The sequence below is a fragment of the Talpa occidentalis genome, unplaced genomic scaffold, assembly GCF_014898055.3.
Source record: "Talpa occidentalis isolate TD23 unplaced genomic scaffold, MPIMG_talOcc4v2.1, whole genome shotgun sequence".
Taxonomy (NCBI): Eukaryota; Metazoa; Chordata; class Mammalia; order Eulipotyphla; family Talpidae; genus Talpa; species Talpa occidentalis.
Window position 1 is genome coordinate 43,226,854 of NW_026555331.1, and position 18,245 is coordinate 43,245,098.

Below are 18,245 nucleotides of genomic sequence, written 5' to 3' on the forward strand. Positions count from 1 at the left end.
AATATTTAGACATGAGGGAATGTAATAGCCAAATCTATTATTATAAAGTTAATTGGTATAAGTGATATGTATTTCAATACTATTGATTTTGAAACCCAAAATAATTATTGCCTTTATGATTTATTTGACAGTTTTTGCCAAGGGAGATGTAATTCTTTCTATTTTTGCATTCTACTGATATTAAAATCATTTATTATTTACACAGCAATGCATTCATTTACATATTACTCCTTTAAGTAGAAAGCAAGTCTCTAAAACTTAATGGTCACATATTATGTTTCCATGTATCTACATTTTTGCCTTATTATCTATGTTTCAAATAAATTTATTGATTTAGTTTAATTTGATTGTAGAATTAAACTATCAGCTGAAACAAATATTATGTGAATATATTATTTAATGATAGCTTTAGGATTAAATATTTAGTCATAAACAAATATATTGACTGATACATAGCAAAACGTGATTATCTATGCATCAAACATGTTTGTGTTATGTACTAAATCACACAAGGAATAGAAGCTATAACACTACTTTCTTTAACCTTGTCATATTTATATTAACATATTCCTAAAGAAAATCATAGTGACCCACTTTTGTACTTACTGTTTTCTTAGCACAAATCAAACACATAATACAGTTGTCATAAATTGTATTTCTTAAGCAGGGACAGATATCACAGTGTGAGTTCTACTTGAATATCTTTTTTTCACTTCAGTCATTGTCATGTGTACAGAGGAATTTCAAAATACCACTGATATGCAACAGACTTAAGGAAAATAATGTCATCATATAAAAAGACACAGAGAAAGCATTTTACAAAATCCAACATACATTTGTCATGTTTAAAAAATATTAGCAAACTAGGATTACAGGTAAATTTCTTGACCTTGATAAAGAACATCTGCAAAAAAAAAATCTACAGTTTATGTTATAATTAATGGCAATAAGTCAGATTTCCATCTGAAATCAGCTATAGGCAAGGATGTCCTCCCTCACCACTCCTACTCAATATTGTACTGGAAGTCTTACTTAATGCAAAAAGACAACAAATGGGGAAAAAAATGGATTGGTAAGCAAAACACAAAATGTCCACAAATGACATGTATATATGAAAAATCCCAAAGAATCCACAACAAAAATAAACCCACAAAAATCTCCTAAAAAATAAGTCATTATAAGTCCTCCCTGGTGGCACAAGGGGGTGAGCGCAGTGCTGTGAAGCTGTCCGTGGCCTCTGCAGCACAAGTTCGATCCCCGGCCAGGAAGCTACCCACATGGCACAGCAGACCTCTCCTGACTCTCCTGCTGCTCCCCTCAGCAGCGCATTTCAGTCAGTCCACCTGTTCTGTTCCCCACTCTGTCTCTGGTGCATATCTCACCTCCCACACCTCTGGCCTGTACCCCAGTTCTTCTATACATAAATACATAACTCTTTTAAAAAATAAGTGATTATAATAAGGTTGTAGGACACACAAAAGTTGTTTTCTTATTTACCAGTAATTATTGGAATTAAATTAAAAATATAATAGCACTTATCACCAAAAGTAAAATATTCAGGAATATAACTCAGGTATTTTATACACACACACACAACCACACCCACCCACACACACACACAAACTACATAAAGAGAAATCCAAACTCCAGTGATAGAAATCAAAGAATGTCTAAACAAATGGTGAGTTATCACATGTTCATGGATAGGAAGACTCCATAGGGGGAACGTGGTAGTTCTTTCAATCTGATACATATAGTCAATACACACACAAAAAGCCATTATTTTGTGGATATTGAAAACTTTATCCTAAAGTTGATTTTGAAAGCTTCTGGTATTTGTCTTTGAGAAACAAAACAAAGAAACATATAACACTAAACCCTAGAATTATGATTACAGAACTGAGGCTATTAGAAGTGGAGGTTTGGTTGGGAACAAAGGAGAGGGAGACCCAATAATCTTTGGTGGAGGATTATAGGTACATGGTGGTGGGTGTGATATGGTAACATCAACCAGAAGTGTGAACCTGTTTCTCTAGGTCACATACAGTATTGTAAACCAATTATATCTCAATAAAAAACAAATTTTTAAAAATATTTAATTATTTATGCATACAAGATATGGGATACAGACCAGAGATTGTGAGAGGATTCACCAGAGAGAGAGTGGGGAACAGAACAGACAGACTGACTGAAATACACTGCTAAGGGGAGCAGCGGGCAAGACAGGAGAGGTCTGCTTCACCATGTGGGTTGCTCTCTGGCCAGCTGGGGATTGAACTCATCCTGCAGAGCCTGCGGACTGCTTCATAGTGTGGTGTTTAACCCCTTGTACCACCAGGGAGGTCCCCCCTAAAAAAATATTTTTTAAAGGTTTACAATGAAAGCAAACCCCAGAAGAATCAACCCAATACTGAAGAACAACAACAGAGAACTGTTACTTTACACTAAGATTTAATATAAAGTTACAGAAATAAAGATGAGTGATATTAGCAATAGAATAAATTAGCAGATCAAAGGAACAAAATAGAGAGAGCAGAATAATAAAACTCTTGTGTGTAGAATCAATTGATCTTGGGCCTCCCCTGGTGGCGCAGGTGGTTGCATGCCATGCTGTGAAGCTATCTGCAGCCTCTGCAGCGCCAGTTTGATCCCAGCCAGCTGGCGAGGGTCCCACATGGAGCAGCAGACCTCTCCTGTCTCACCCGCTGCTCCCCTCAGCAGTATATTTTGTCAGTCTGCCTGTTCTGTTCCCTGCTCTGTCTCTGGTGAATCCTCTCAACCTCCCGCACATCTGGCCTGTACCCCGGTTCTTGTATAAACAAATAAATAAATCTTTAAAAAGAAAAAAAGAATCAACTGATCTTTGCCAAAGGAGGAAAGACAATACAGTGGAGACAGAATACTTTTTTCAACAAATGTCACATCATATACAAGTAAATGAATCTGGATACGCAAATCATACCTTACCCCTAAAACTAACCCAAAATTGATCATTAATATAAATGTAAAATGCACAACTATGACCCATAGAAAATACATGGTGAAAATCTATATCACTACAATTGGAAATGACATTATAGATACAATAGAAAAATCAATATTCATAATAGAAAGCTGGTAAATTAAACAGCATTAAAATTAAAAACTTCTGGGTTCCCTAGTGGCACAATGGGTTAAGTCTCAGCACTATGAAGCTCTGGGCAGCCACTGCAGCACAAGTTCGAACCCTGGCCAGGGAGCTGACCCACATGGCACAGCAGACCTCTTCTGTCTCACCTGCTTCTCCCCTCAGCAGTGTATTTCAGTCACTCTGTCTCTGGTGAATCCTCTAACCACTCCACACCTCTAGTCTACAGCCCATCTCTTGTATGCAAAACTAAATAAATATTTTTTTTAAAAAAATTAAATTAAAAACTTCTGCTCTAAGAAAAACATTGTTAGGAGAAAAGGCAACCAAGTATATTAATTTAAACAAATTCACACATGTGGTTATGAACAATATTACTAGTATAGGTACATATCTGAAATGATTAATATGAAACAGTTCATCTGTGTCAAGTTCATACTTCATTTTGATTGCTAGCACAAATAAATGATTAACTTAATGTCTGGCATTCAACAGGTATTCCATTCATGTGTCTTGATGATTACATTGAAGATATTATCTGTTTACGATGTCTTCAGCTTATATTTCATTATTTTAATAAGAATCTGATAAGAATCTGATGAGCTAAACCTTTAAAATACTGCAGTGACTTCTTACTTTCATTTCCATTGATTACACACCTATTTTACATTTCCCTGTTTATTAATTTTTACATTCAAAATGTCACCCAGATTTTGAAATGATTAAGGGAATATTTTCTCTCTCCATTTTTTATCACCCTTTTTCTATGTATCTATACATAAAGTGCTCATTTATCTATTTATTTTTAAACATATTGTGATTTTTCTTTATAATGTATATTATATATATATGCATCATAAGATCATAGGAGAGATGGTGTTTTTCCTTAAACCAATGACAAAATGTCATTTAAGCTCACATAACAGATTGATTATAAAGTTTACTTTAAAATATTTAGGGTGTTATGCATTAAATTACAGACTTAGAATATAATCTTTATGGTTTCTCTGAATTGTAAGAAATAGACAATATTAAAATGTTATGCATTTCAATATACTATGCTGTAAATTTACAGTATATCTTTTAAGAGTAAACTTGTTGCTTTCCTTATATTCAGAATATCAGTGATATTCAAATTAATTGAAGTTTACTTTTTTTTTGCACTACATAGGATAGTTTAACTGTTTCAGTTTACCACATATTGTATCATCCCTTCAATTTTATTTTCTCTTCCTTTTTGTTTATTGAAATCCATTATCTACTGTTTTTATTTATTGAGGCAACAGTGCTTTCCAACATTGCACATTATTTAGGAGAATAGGGTCATGCCTCCTTAGATGTTTGTAATCAAATCACAAATGCCATCAAGGCACCCAGAGTCTCTTACCACAAACCACTAGGCCTCCTCCTTCCTTGGTCCCCGCCTGCTCCTCTCCCTCTCTACTAGCCTCAATTCTGCAGCAATATGTATCATATTTGTTTTGCTTCACTTATGATAACTCCTTTGTTTTTTCTCTATATTACACACATGAGTGAAATCATCCCATTTTGTATATATACAACATCTTTTAAAAAATATTTTATTTATACATTTTTACCTCATTGTTCATTTTTAAACAGTGTTTGCTCCCCACCCCCTCAGGTGTAGTCCCCATAGAGTTTCCTTCACCAATGCACCCGTGCACCATCACCTCAATCCCCTGTGCTCCTCCCTCCCTCTCTCTAATCCTTCTTCCTCCTCCGTCCCAGGTGGCTGTCTCTGGTTTATAATTGTCCATTTGTTTTTTGTTTTGCTTTGTTTTGTTGTGTTTCGTACTGTTATTATTTCTTTCCCCTGATGTCTTATTTAGTTCCCCTGTATTACTCTTATAAATAAAACCATCTGCAAATGGCCAACAGGCATCTGAAAAAAATGTTCAACATCCCTTATAATCAGGGAAAAGCAAATCAAAACATTTACAAAATGAGATTTACATTTATAAAATGTAAATCAAAATGTTTACAAAATGAGATACCACCACCTTCCATCAGTAAGAATAGCACATATCATAAAAACCAGCAACAACAAATGTTGGCAAGGATGTGGTGAAAAGGAAACTGCTACATTACTGGTGGGAGTGTAAACTGGTCCACCCACTATGGAAAGCTGTCTGGAGGTTCCTCAACCTGCAAAAAATGGAGCTTCCATATGATCCAGCAATCCCACTCCTAGTTATCTACCCAAAGGACACAAAAACATTATACAAAAGGATACCTGCACCCCTATGTTTATTGCAGCACTATTTACAATAGGTAAGCTACGGAAACAACCCAAATGCCCAAAAATAGATGACTGGATCAAGAAGATGTGGTATATATTCACAATGGAATACTATTCAGCAATCAAAAAAGATAAACTCATGCAATTCACAGCAACATGGATGGAGCTAGAAGGAATTATGCACATCTTCTTAATACACTTATCTGTCAGGGGCACTTATGCTGCTTCTAGAGCATGACTATTGTAAACAGTACAGCAATGAAATAGGACTGCATATATTTCTTTAAATTAGTGTTGATTTTATTCTTTGGGTAGATGCATAGGAGTGGCATTTCTGGGTCACACACAATAGGTCTATTTTTAAAACTTTGCAAAACCTTCATACTATTTCCAATAGAGTGCTCATTTAAGTTTAAAATATCACTAAAGATTTGCTCAATGGTACTATGTTTGATACTATGCTGAAAGAACTGATATTATTAAAACTTTATAAGGAAATTTCTAAGCACACAACCTTGAAATTGAAAAAAAAACCCACAACACCTTAATGTTATTCTATGGTATTCTGCCAGGTGAATTTAAGTAGTGTTTTATAGGTCATTAAGTAAATGTGAAAACTTATAATGGCATATATTTGAAAAGTGTCTAATTTTTCTATTACAAATACTCAGTATAACCTTATCGAATAATGCAGTACCTTCTATAATGTGCACTTGAATTTAGGGTCAGATATAGTCTTTCATGTCTAATGATTTGAACTTTCAGGTTCCTATTTGCTATTCTCAAGCAGTACAGAAAATAACATTTGATCCAAAAATATAGTCATGAAGTTTTCAAAGTTCATTCAAGGAAAAAAAAAAAACCTCAAGAAAGTATCTTCTCAAAACAAATAAATGAAAAACTGTTTTCCATACTTTTATTAAAGTTTTGAACCTAAATTTTCACAATTGTTCTATCTTTTCTTAAAATTTTTGAGGGATGTGACTATTTTTGTTTAAAAACACTAAATGCTGAATTGGAAAATATATAATTTACAGACAAACTTAATGAAGGATGCTCCTAATTAACACAAAAATCCTGCTCACAGGAGTCAAGCAGTTCAAGGATAATTCTCTGCATACTGCATTCTGTAATTAGGAAGTTTTACATCATTTTATTATTGTCTTCACTTTTATTAATTTTTTTCTGCCTTATTTATTTTTTCTCTGTGACCCTGCTTTACTATCAGGATCCTCTATTTTGTCTTAGAAAAAGGAAACAGAGATTTAAAATATTAAAACTTACATATTCTTAAAAGCACTCTGATATTTTTATAGATAATATGAAACAGAACAAAAGAGAGAGTTTATCTTTTACATATAATACTTCATTTCATATATGTTAACCATGTGTTTTTCCTCTTTCATTTTTCTAATTTCAATTTCAACATTGAAATTAAAAGAAAGATGCATGTATTTCTTGGGAGTCATTCAGAATATAAAATGTAGTATTTCAGATTGTTGTTTAACACATTTCATGAGGTCAAATTACCCTGATTCCAAAGCCAGATAAAGACACTGCAATAAAAGAAAACTAACACCAATTTCCCTGATGAATATAAATATAAATATATAAATATTCTCAACATATTCTTGACTAACATAAATCTTAGTCAACCAAATTCAACAATGTATTTAAATGATTTTACATTGGCGCAAGTGGGATTTATTCCAGGGATGCAATGATAGCTCAGATTCCAAAACGTAATCAACATAATCACCACATCAATATAAACATGCTGATACAGTTTTTGATAAGTTTTGTTAAGTTTTTGATGATAAAGGCACACAAATGGAGGTAGATGGAACATAACACACTAAAGGCCATTTATGATAAACTTAACAGTTAACATCATTCTCAAAGATGACAAACTAAAAGACTTTCCACTAAGATATGGAACAAGATATGTATGTCCACTTTTACCACTGCTGTTCAATATAGTATTGGAAGTCCTAGCTAGAGCAATAAGGTCAGAGAAATATATAAATGGAATCCAAATTGGGAAAGAAAAAGCAAAGCTATCACAATTTGGAGATGACATTATAATATACATAGAAAACCCTAAAGACTCCACTAAAGAACTAATTAAACTAATAAATCAGTTCAGCAAATTGGAAGGCTATAAAATCAATTAACAAAATCCCTTGTGTTCCAATATGGAAACCAAGAAATAAATGAAGAAGAAATCAGGAAACAATCCCATTTACCATAGCATAAAAAGAATTAAATACCTAGGATTAGACTTAAAGGAGATGAAGGACCTGTACAATGAAAATTATAAGATTTTGTTAAAAGGAACTGAAGAAATGGAAAGATACTCTCTCCCATATCATGGATTGGAAGAATTAACATTGTTAAAATGGACACCTAACTCACTGTAATAGGCAGATTCAATGCACTCTTTATTAAGTTTCAATGACATTCTCCAAAGAAATTTAAAAAGACCATAAACAACAAGCGTTGGCTAAAATGTGGAGAAAACACAAACATATTACATTGTTGGTGGGAATGCAAACTGTTCCAGCTATTTTGGAAAGAGTATGGAGGTTTCCCAAATTTACAAAAAAAAAAAAAAAAAAAGACTAGACTTATTGTGTGATCCAGCAATTCTACTCCTAGGTATCTACTCAAATAAAAGAAAAACAAAACAAAACATTAATTTGAAGAAATATATACACTCCTTTATTCATTGCAGGACTATTTACAATAGCTATATTATGGAAACAACCAAAGTAGCCAAGTAGAGATCAGTGGATTAGGAAGATTTGATATTTATACACAATGAGATACTACTCAGCTATAGAAAGCTACACTTTTGCCATGTATGACAAGGGAAATGTTAAGTGTAGAAGGGAAAATGCTAAGTGAAATATGTTAAAAGGAGAAAGGCAGTTTGTGGTGTCACTTACATGTACACAATAGAGAAATATAACGAAGGATCAGATAAAAACCAACAACAATTCTGAGAAATTCGACTGTAAAATTGTGGCCTCTGGTTGGGGAGGCAGAAAAGGGGGAGCAATGGGGAGATGAGGTACAAAGGACTATGGTGGAAGATTTTTGGATTCCTTCAATTGAAGAGGTGTGACATAATACCTCTAAATCAAATGCAGTGTTGTAAACCATGCTACCTCAAAAAAGAAAGAAAAGACTAGTGCTTAAATTTACCAAATAAATGCAATTATAAATTCAAAGTAATAGTGTTTCAATTTAACATCATCATTGTTCTTTCCAAATAACTAATGTTTCCATGAGAAAATAAGGCAATGTCTACTTTTAGTGATACTTTTCTTTTAATGAAAAAATTATATTTGTCTGTTTTTTCACATCTACAAGTATTTATGGAAGAGAAAACATGGACTTCTTTACTGGCTACTACTTAACCACTTAAGATATAAAAAGGGGCCTCCCTGAGACAGGGATTAAGTCTCAGGGCTATCAAGCTATTGCTAGCCACTGAGGCATGACTTTGATTCCTGGCCAGGGGGCTAATCCACATTGCACAGCAGACCTCTCCTGTCTTGCCTGCTGCTCCCCTCAGCAGTGTATTTCAGTAGATCTGCCTGTTCTGCTCCCCACTCTGTCTCTAGCGAATCCTCTCCCCCATCCCCACACACCTCTGGCCTACATCCCAGTTCTTGAATGCATAAATAAATAAAAATAAATCTTTAAAAATATATTAAAAGTCAAATGAGAAATAGCAGGTCACAAACTGATCTACTTCTATTGCAACACCTTTATTATGGTTTTGGAAATCTGTTCTAAGCATCTGTTAATGTCATTTTAGGTACTTAAAGAAAATAACTGACTTTTAAAATAGAAGCAAAAGTTGAATTAGTACATACTAATTCAATATAATGGACAGCAGTGAATTTATAAAAAGTAACAAATCTGAACAAATATTATACAGGTGAAAAAGAAATATAAACTATCAAAAAAGGTTTTTATAAATCCCAGGTGACTTCACTCATATGTGGAATATAAAGCAACAAAACAAAGGAACAGACAAAACTAAACCAAATCAAATCCTCGATTTCTGACTATGGAGTTGCAGATGGGAAGATGAAGGGGTGGCAAGTAAAGGAGGGAGCAGGCTGAATGGATAGGGTGGAGGTTATGGGTGCTTTGGTGTTGGGTGTTGTGTAGTGACATACATCTGAAAAGGTGTGATCCAACACAGTTAAGCCATATACAATGTTTTAAACAAAAGTTACATCAACAAAAAAAGTACAATTTTTAAAAATCCAAATTAAAAGTACTTACATTTTAAAAAATTAATTAATGTTATAGAGAGAGTATAAGTGCACTGATATAAACCAATAGTAATTTAATCAGGATTTTAGTGATAGTTCACCATATTTATTAAATTCAGAATACTGTTCTTCATTTTTAATTTTATGTTTCATTATTATTACATATTATTCTTTATCCACAGGAAATGTTTGGAAATGTATGTGAATCTTTTATTCAGTATTTTGAAAAAGTATCCTATTCATAGGAGTTTTAGCTTATGGTAATGGAGATTACAGAGCCTAGGCATCCTGCAGGGATAACAAGTCAGGCAGCGCTCTATGAATTGTAAACATGAGCCAAGTGCCTGCTCTGACAGAGATATACCATGTACTTTCATGCATTTTAATACTCAGAGTAACCAGATTAAGATGGAGAATTGAATTTTTCCAGGCAGAACACTAAAAAACTCTTTACACACACACACAAGCATTCACATCCAAACATACACACAAAATGTACATATATATATATATATAATTACAGTTCATTTTTATCTTATTTGGGTTTTTATAAGAATAACTTTCATTGACTACTCTTTAGCATACAATTTGTTCTATCCTTTTGCTCTGTAATTTAAGTTCACAGATTATAAAAAGTTCAATTTCTTACCACTCATTTTTGATCAGAATCTCCTACAAAGCTTATCTTGGTAATTTTTATTTTCTACAGAATTTTCTCCTCTCCCCAAAAACTTAAAGGATCAATTTATCCGTCCCCTTTATAGGGTAACTGAGAGTTCAAGCACCTGATCCTTTTCAAATGACTATTCTCAAAGGTCTTAGACTTACAAACTAGTAGCATTGTTTTCTGGGAAGAGGCCAGCATAGGAAGCAGATGCAGCTTCAGGGCCTTTGAAGAAAAGTACCAGGATCTGTAGTGTGGTCTAGACTGGAGAAGAGTGTGGATAGTTATCATCAGATAGTTATCATAAGATAACTCCTGATGGAAGCAATTGACTCACAGAAGGTTAAAAAGCAGGTCTCCTTAAAGTTCAAAGTTCAAGATGATCCCGTGCCTTATAATTTCTTAATGATTCTAAGGATGGCACTGAAGTGAGGCAAACCAGGAAGGGAGGAAACTATTGAAAGAAAGGCAAGAGGGAATAAACACTAGGAAACTTTTTAAATTACTCTCCTTTTTATTGGTCGTTTGGAGTTATTGCAGTCTAAATGACATGTCTCTTAAAACTAAATGATGGAAAAATATTTAAGACAAACATATGCATAAAGTGCTTTAGAAACATGACTGATGTTACTACATAGCAGTAATATCCATCTTCAAACATTTGCTGCACTATCCCACTGATTAACTTCCATTTTAAATAGTGACTTAGATTCATTAGGGTTCTATTATTCCAGTATTATGGTTTTATGCATAGTAGTTTCAAAGCAAAAAAAAAAAATTGCAATATAAGGAGTAGAATGTTTCCACATTCAACAAGATCATTTTTGTTCCTGCTGGTTTGCATGTGGCAAGCTGTGTGTCTATATTCAGAAACCTTTGAAAATAATAAATCTAAAATCTGGTAATTTCGTCTAGAATATAAAATTGTGAAGCAAGAACAAAAGAAGATATATTTCCTACTTACCTTCTTGAGTAACAAAATATTTCTTTCTTATTACATTACCTGGAGTTTGTATTTCAGCTAATTTCTGTAAGAGAGAAATGAAAATAATGATAAAATAAATGTGGTAATCCATACAACAGAATACTACCCAGGAATAAAAAGGAATGAACTACCTTTATGTACAAAAATATTGGTCAATTATCAAAAACACTGGGTTGAAAATAAAAGACATCTACAAACGGGAGAGTCTTCTGCAATAGTATGCATAAAGTGGGTGTTTTTAATGTATATGGATCATAGAAAAATACTTTGTGTTATGTTTATTATTTATTAATTGAAATAATATTGGTTTACAATTCTGTAAATGATTCTGAGATATAGGATCACACCCTTCAAATGTATGTTACCATGCCATATCCACCACTAAGGCACCCATGTCATTCATATAAAAGTGGTGCCTATACCTAATCACAGAGCAGAACCACTTTCCCTTTAATATCTTCAGTCATTTGGAGTCTCTCATTTGTTTTGAGGTCTACTAAAAACCTATTTTCCACCAAAACAAAGAATTGCAAAATCCAATCATCTAAATATCATTCTGTATCTTTACTTATCATTCTATATGTTTATGCCACTGTATCACCATATATTTATGCCACTGTATCACCATATATTTTATATACTGAATTTTATATATATATATTAATCAGTTGAATAGGCCATACTTTTGAACTCCAGTAAGCATACCTCTCTTTTATGGCCTAATTTTCAGCAAAATGTACAATGTTATAGGAACTAGAAATATGAAAATCAAAACTTTATTTTCATTGCTATAACGGCTTAATAAAAGATTGACATTTGCCACCAAATTGGACTTCTCATGAACTAGCTTTGTTTACATTACAAGCCATGCTACAAACTGAAGTTTAGAGAAGACAAATTTACCCAACTAGATGAAAGGACCCACCCAACCAGTCTAGTAATAGGAAGAGAAAAAGAAAAGGTAAAAGTTACAATGTAGTAAAACATGTCACATTCTAAACCTTTAGCTATAGCAATCATTTCCCAAGGGAGAGAAAGTCGTGGGTGGAGACAGAAGCTGGGAGAAGCACAGTGAAGAAGTATTCCTTTATGGGAATGTATTTCGTCTAAAAGTAAAAGCACACCTCTGTCTTCAGAGATCTAAAACAGAAGTCAAGAGTAGGCCTGCATTAGTGAAAATAGACTATTTCTCTAAAAGTGAATGTCAAAGGTGTTCCCTAGTGAGAATAAGACCCCTCCACTACTGATGTAAAAGGTGGCAACAGAAATCAAAGATAGTGTGAGATCACCCTATTTTAGGCTTTCAACGGTGGGGTCAAGAGAGAGCCTGTGATGCCCAGTCCTTAGAACAAAACCTCATTTGCAGGAGCCATGTGTCCTCTGTTGAAGGAGTCAAGTGAGGGAGGCTCAGGCAAAGTGAGCTTGAAAGGATGGTAAACGTTTAGGCTAAAAGCTTTCTCAGTGATGAGTGTCAGTAAAAAATAGGGGAATGGGGATGGGGTGGGAAGAAAAAGAAAAGGAGAAGGAGGGGGGAGGAATAGAAAGAGGGAGCAGAGAGAAAGAGAAATGAAAGAAATTTCTTGATTTCTCATCCATAGTAATAAAAACTAGAACGTGGCATAACACAAACTATTAAAAAAAGAAAAAGAAACCACATATAGGAAGCATACACCCAATTAAGATATGTAAACAGAAAAGGCACTTTAGATATTTCAGGATTAAGAAAGTATTCAACAATCCTATCCTTTCTTTAAAATAATTATTCATGACTGCACTTCAAAATCCATTTTTTTTAACCTCTATTTTATTTTAGGTCACAGTTGTTATTTCCTTATTAGTACTAAAGGAACAAAACATTGTAATGTGTTTTCTGCTCTAAGAAAATCTATTAATTTAATGCCATATTTTTCTCTGTATATCAGTGGGTCAGTCTCCTAAAGAATGGTTGATGCTGGGTCTCTCTGGTGGCACAGCGGGTTGAGCGCAGTGCTGTGAAGCTGTCCACAGTCTCTGCAACGCCAGTTCTATTCCCAGCCGGCCAGGGAGATACCCACATAGTGCAACAGACCTCTTCGGTCTTGCCCGCTGCTCCCCTCAGCAGTGTATTTTGTCAGTCTGCCTGTTCTGTTCTCCGCTCTGTTTCTGGTGAATCATCTCACTCTCCCGTGCCTCTGGCCTGTACCCCAGCTCTTGTGTAAATAAAATAAATCTTCAAAAAAAAAAAAAAAGACTAAAAAAATGGTTGATGCTAAGATGAATGGACCTTATACCTATTTTGGAAAAGCTGATTAAAGAAATCATCCCTTCTCCACCCCACAGGTCTGTCTTCACTGCATCCATGCTTTGTGTGCATACATAAAAATAAAATCTTATAAATTGAGAAAAACAAGATGGTTTAAAACAACCCCTTCACTGTGTGAGAATAAGGAAAGACAAAGAATATGAGCAATCGGGGGGTGGCAGTTATTGCTCTCAACATAGCTGTGGAAATCAATTATGAATAACATTCTGCACTAAAAGATTATTCAAGAATTCACAGGTCTCTGAAATAATGATTTGGGCTTCAAAATCACTAATGTTTCTTATGAGTTAGGTAAAACATGGTACATACTAATGAACTAGCTTTGTTTGCATGGAGAATTCTATTGCAAACCTCAGTTTAAAAAAACAGGATGCGTATTAAAAAGGAGAACACACAGAATAGGCTGATATATATTCATGACAACCAGTGCAAAAGGACTAAAATGTCAAGGGAGAAAAGGCAATAATACAAAGACGATAAAAATATACCTAAAAGATGGGGCTCTATGGGCCTCCCTGGTCAGGTGGTTGAGTGACATACTGTGAAGCTGTCCCCAGCATCTGCAGTGTGGGTTCGATCCTGGCGGGCCCACGAGAATCCCACATGGCAAAGCAGACCTCTCCTGTCTCGCCCATTGCTCCCCTCAGCAGCGTATTTCAGTCAGTCTGTCTTTCTGTTCCCCACTCTGTCTCTGGTGAATCCTCTCACCCTCCCACACATCTGGCCTGCACCCAGTTCTTGTATAAAAATAAATAAATCTTAAAAAAAAATTAAAAAAAAAGGTGGGGCCTCCCTGGTGGCACAAGGGGTTAAGCACCACACTATGAAGCTGTCCGCAGCCTCTGTAGCACCAGCACAAGTTTGATCCTCAACCGGCCAAGGAGCTACCCACATGGTGAAGCAGACCTCTCCTGACTTGCCAGCTGCTCCTCTCAGCAGTGTATTTCAGTCAGTCTGCCTGTTCTTTTCCCCACTCTGTCTCTGGTGAATCCCCTCACCCCTCTGCATCTCTGGCCTGTACCACAGCTCTCATATGCATAAATAAATAAATCTTTAAAAAAAAACACCTAAAAGGAAAAACAAACAAAAAACAACATATTTCAGTCCTTATTAGAGTTAAATGTCAAAATAAAAATATTGAACTAATGTTTGTCATAATAGTAATATTAAATGTGAAAGGTTAGGAACCCTTAATTTCTGCAACCAAAGTTTGCTTCCACTCCATTCATGAAAAAAATTACCCCTTAGTTCACAATAGTCCAATAAACCTGTCTAAGAGGAATTTTCTAGTGACTCTCTAAGGAAGTGACTTATTAATCTTTAGAAATACTTGAAAATTATTAAAATACTTGTCTGGGATATAATGCAGAAAAATGATTAGGCTATATAGTTGTTTAAATAACCACTAATTGTCTTTTAAATTGTTAAAACTATTTTTTAAAGAAAAAAATCTAATCTATTTTCTTTGCCCTATGGAAATACCATTAAGTAATACAATCTTTTTTTTTTCCATTCATGTGGAGCTCAATTAAAGGAAATATTTGTTTCTTTTTTTAAAGATTATTTGTGCATACAAGAGCTGCTGGGCTACAGGCCAGAGATGGGGGGGAAGGGGGTAGGGAAGGGGTGAGAAGATTCACCAGAGACAGAGTGGGGAACAGAAGAGGCAGACTGACTGAAATACGCTGCTGAAGGGAGCAGTGGGTGAGTCAGGAGAGGTCTGCTGCGCCATGTGGGTTGCTCCCTGGCAGGCCAGGGATCAAACTTGTGCTGCAGAGGCTGGGGATTGCTTCATAGTGTGGTGCTTAACACCTTGCGCCACTAGGGAGGCCCAATATTTGTTTCTTAATTAATGTCAGTAAACAAAAATACTTCAATTTGCTGACAATTCTTTTCCCAGTTCGTAAGAACCAAAATGATGGAGACTATCATACTATTTCCAGGGAAATTATAGCTAAAGTATATCATTAATATCATACTATGCACTTGCAGGAGATTTGTTTGTCTCAGAGGAGTAGATTCAAATGGGTGTGGCCAGTGTTTATAAATGGGCTTGATTTGTTTGACATATGAAGGGGAGTCATATTTGATTCATTCCAAAATTTATCAAATGTAATGTGAATGACAACTAAATTCTTCCTAAAAGAAAAAAGAGTTATCTGCATAACAATAGACCTATTTTCAGTAGGAAAAAAATTATGTGATCTATCTTTTTGCTCCTGTGTGAAATTGCCCTTGATTTAGTCTCCATATTCACATATTTCTTAATTTTAGAAAGTTTATTCCCATCTAATATTTACTGTTATTGCCATTGTCGTCTCTTCTACAAATACAATGTAACCTTGTTATGATTCAGGAGAAACAAGTATAATCTTGTTGTCATGGTTTCAGGCTAACAAATATACTCCAGTCTATGTGTTTGAATATATATCTTGTGAAATATAATGTCATTTTCACTTAAATCACATTTAAAACATTACAATCAAACAAAAACTGCAGTAACAAAAGATGTTCTATATTCACTGAAAAATCTTTGTTCATTTTTAAAAACAAAGATTTTGCTATGTAAATGAAAATACGGAAGTCAACGTATTTAGGTTTTTATTTTTACTTTTTTTAAAAATAAGGGTAGGTGGTGCTACAGAAAAGTTTCTAGTTTGTCCTACATCTATTTAAATTTCATAAGCAATTAATTATTTTAGTCCAAACACAAATGTCAAATTTCCCTTCTACTACTAAACATTTAGAGTAAATACAAACCTCCATTGATGCAGATTGATTACTTGGACCTATCAATCACTCACTAGAAACAATTGAGAAAGCTGAGTAAAAACTTTTAAAAAATTAACTGAAAAAATGAAATTATGAGGTCAGTGCAGCATTATAGGGCTAAAGTCTAAAAGAAAGGTAATCAGTGAACTTAGTCCAACATTTTGAATCATGTTTTCCCAAGAAATGCTAAGTGGTGATCACAGAGGTGATGGAGGAAATGAAGAGATTACAACAGTCTTTCAAGGCTAAGGTATTTAAATTCTAAGTACAGGACCCACCAAAATTAGAGTCTATAACCAAAATGTTAGAATGAAACAGAAATCTGCGCCCATAAAAATGAAGGCCCAGCTACAAATCAGATCAGCCTTTCATTAGATAAGTGTGGAAAAGGCTGCTTGTTGCAATATTATGGTTTATAAGAATTAAATACGTGTTCATTCAGATGATCAAAACATCTTTCTCTTACATATTTGACCTTTGTCTAGTTCTGGCTCGCAGCTACCAAATGCTTTGGAATTTGGTGTCTCTTGTTACATTAATGAAGGAAACTTGGAAACATCTGAAGGTGGAGGCTGATTGCCAGGGGAACCAATCAGGTAATTGGAGAATTGGAACTTCCAGTCCCACCCTCAAATCTCCAGGGAGTGGGGAGGGGCAGGAGCTTGACTCAATCCCCAGTTACCAGTGATTTAATCAATCAAGACTATATAGTGAATCCTTTATAAAACCCCAAGGGGAGGAGCCTTCAGAGAGCTTCCAGATTGTTGAACAAATGAAGACTTGAGGATGAACAGCATGCATGAGGAGGGCATGGAAGCTCCATGCCTTTTCTTTATACCTTGCCTATGCATCTCTTCCATCTGGTTGTTCCTGAATTATACCCAAATCAGTGATATAGTGAATAAACTGGTTCTCAAGTTCTGCATACCATTCTATCAAATCGAACAAATCGAATCACGGTGTCCTGAGAACCTCTCATTTATAGCCTGCCAGTCAGAAGCACTAGTAATGACTTGGGTCATAATGGGCACCTGAAAATAGGGATGGAATTATAAGAATCTCTAGGCTATAGCCAGTTAAGTAGAAACCCACATGGCAGACTGTTCTTCCAGTTTGCAGTTGAAATGGGGAGAATCCTGGGAGATTTTACCCTTAACCTGTGGAATCTAACACTACCTTTGGCTGAATAGTGTGAGAACAGAGTTGAATACTTGAACACCCTCCTGGTGTCCTAGAATTGTTGTGGGCAAACCTACTCACACTCACATTGTAATTGGGTTCAGAAACCCAACACACTAGTTATTCCAGGTCATTATTTGCTAAGAGCAAATGTAATTCCCGTCTGGAGAAAAATATTTACATATGAAAGTACTTTAGCTCTTTCTTGCTGATAGCAGACAAGGGTATGTTTGGTAAGAGATAGAGGGAAGTTATTTTTGGAAAACAATGCAGGTGATATAAAAGTAAGAGAAGCGAATATGATATGTTTACTTTGTTTAGAATATATAATGAATATAAAGGGAAAGGGCCTCCCTGGTGGTGCAGGGGTTAGAAACAGCTCTATCAAGCTATCGTCAGCCACTACAGCACCCGTTTGATCCCCCCCCCCCACCTGCCCCGTGTCCAGGAGCTGACCCACATGGAACAGCAGACTTCTCCTGCCTCACCAGCTACTCCCCTTGTTATAGGACAGGGAGAGGGGCAGCCCAAACCCCACAAACCTGCCTATTCTAAATGGGTTCGGCCATCCGCCGCATCAACACAAAACATATGAGACTTTAATGAGAAGGAACTTTAATAAAACTAGGAAACAATACAGGAAAAGCAAATAATCTAGTTTCTA

General features: G+C 35.0%; 1 long non-coding RNA gene across 1 annotated transcript in view; it reads right to left on the minus strand.

The window, feature by feature from the left end:
* The window catches only part of LOC129145292 (uncharacterized), a 107,995-nt gene that overhangs the window by 18,579 nt on the left and 71,171 nt on the right, over positions 1–18,245 (minus strand). The window contains exon 2 of the long non-coding RNA XR_008550619.1: positions 11,308–11,371. This is a non-coding gene — a long non-coding RNA (uncharacterized LOC129145292). The remainder of the gene's footprint in view (positions 1–11,307; positions 11,372–18,245) is intronic.